The 2,079-nt window shown below is 43.3% G+C and overlaps 1 non-coding gene across 1 annotated transcript; it reads right to left on the bottom strand.

Annotated features, from left to right (window-relative positions):
- Positions 1-514: 514 nt before the first annotated feature.
- On the bottom strand, positions 515-587 carry TRNAC-GCA. The gene has a single exon. It is a non-coding gene; the product is annotated as a tRNA-Cys (tRNA).
- Positions 588-2,079: the final 1,492 nt, after the last annotated feature.

Below are 2,079 nucleotides of genomic sequence, written 5' to 3'. Positions count from 1 at the left end.
GTGTGCTTGAGTCGGGGATGGGGGGTACAGGTAGGACACAAAGTTTAAAAAATTAAGATATTTTATACTGCAATGTCTCTTTAGGCAGTCAGTGTATAATCATCCTATTCTAACAATAAAACAGGAGCTTAAAGGAGATAATCTGGCCATGATTGTGGTGTGGGAGTGAAAGTTGGTGCCTTGTGCAGCTAAAACTTGCAGAGAAATATACCCGCTGAAACCCCAAGGGTTTAGCAAGGGCTTGAGGTTAAAAAAACATTAAAGAGGTTCCAATGAAGTGCTAAAATAGGAAGAGCCCTTAAAGCCAGGTTTTGGGAACTGAAAGTGCTGGATGATTAAAGAGCTGAGTGTAGCAGGTCAAGTAGGAAAACCTGAGTGAAAGTGAAAGTGAAGTCGCTCAGTCATCTCCAACTCTTTGCAAACCCATGGACTGTAACCTACCAGGATCCTCAGTCCATGGACTTTTCCAGGCAAGAATACTGGAATGGGTTGCCATTTACCTTCTCCAAAGGATCTCCCCGACCCAGGGATTGAACCTGGGTCTCCTGCATTGCAGGCAGACGCTTTACCATCTGAGCCACCAGGGAAGCCTGAGGATGATAGGCAAATATCTGAGATGAGTCTGATAGTCATAGTAAGATTCTACGATCTCTGAACCATGCAGAGTGAGTCGATCAGTTTCATTTAAAGAGCCTAATGATAAGCTGCTTTTTACTGAGTGATTTTCATTCAGTATAGCTAGAAGTTGTAGGGACAGAAAATTTCTGGAATTGAAATAATCCCATTGTCCTAAATAATCTACCTTGATAGACCTGATATTTTCTGAGTTAGATGCTTCTAATTTATCTGATGGAGAAGTGATAGATCAAGTCAATCAAAGCATTGACTTGATCCCTTGAAACCTGAGTTTCTAGATCTGTTTTAAATCTTCCAAGAGGTCTCAGTCTGGGTGACCAAAGGAGGTCTTGATCATGGAAAGCTTTGCTCTAGGTGATTAACTTTGGTCAATGTTGTTTCCTTAAGACATCAATCGTGGGAAGGAATTTCCTACTTCCTTCAAAGTCAGAATCCTTGGTGTCTCCTTATGCAGGATAGAGTAGACCAGGACCCAGGAAATGTTAACCCAGATTTGAAATGTCAGCACATTACAGATGTGTCTAGAACCAGGCAAACTGTTTCCTTTCTCAGAGAGGTCATTTCTACCATAAATTAAAAACAAAAAAAAAAAGGAAAATAAGTCATTGGCAATCAGCAGTGGACCTCATAAATTACTGCATATCTCTAATTATCTTCAGGGACATTCCACCACTATGTGGTCCTATATCATATTATCATGTTGGCCAGACAAAATATGGCCTAGAAACTCCATTAGGGTTCTTGAGCACACCTCTTTTAAGGCTGGTCCTGGGGTAGTGCTCTTGCTTAGACCCAAGGTTCTTGTAAGACTAGATTCATTAAACAGATCAGGATCTTGTCTAGACAAATGATGATGAGTCCTTGCTTGAAGGCACCTTGCTGGGGGAAGGACACGAGTCTAATGGCATTCAGCATTGCTAAGGGATGTCTGGGTGTCTGCCTTTCATTCAGTGTCCTTCCAGACCCAGACAAGGTTGTAGGTGCCCCGAATATCCAATAATCCATGCACCAGAGAAGCAGGAAGAGGCCATAGTACCTGGATGATGTGTCTAATTTGGCTTGATCTAAGGCATGAGTTTGAGTAAACTCTGGGAGTTGGTGACGGACAGGGAGGTCTGGCGGGCATCTCATGGCGATTCATGGGGTCGCAAAGAGTCGGACACGACTGAGCGACTGAACTGAACTGAACTGAACTGAACTGAAGGAATTGGAGAAGGTAGAAGAGGAGGCAAAGTTCTTATTGATTTCTGCTGGTGTGGAGAAATCACAACCAGTATCATGTGACCTCAGCATGAGACTGAAGCAAGGTCCAAGGATGGGTCATCTGAGTGTACAACCTAGACTCAGGTACAGAAGAACGATGGCTGCCCTGAAGTGGGACTTCTGCATAGCAGCCACATAAATGGATGATGACAGGGGATGAGAAATGACTTTAGGGCAACC

Source organism: Cervus elaphus, chromosome 31, assembly GCF_910594005.1.
Source record: "Cervus elaphus chromosome 31, mCerEla1.1, whole genome shotgun sequence".
In the NCBI taxonomy this organism is placed as follows: Eukaryota; Metazoa; Chordata; class Mammalia; order Artiodactyla; family Cervidae; genus Cervus; species Cervus elaphus.
Note: the sequence above shows the minus strand (reverse complement) of the source record. Positions and strands in the feature narration are given on the sequence as shown.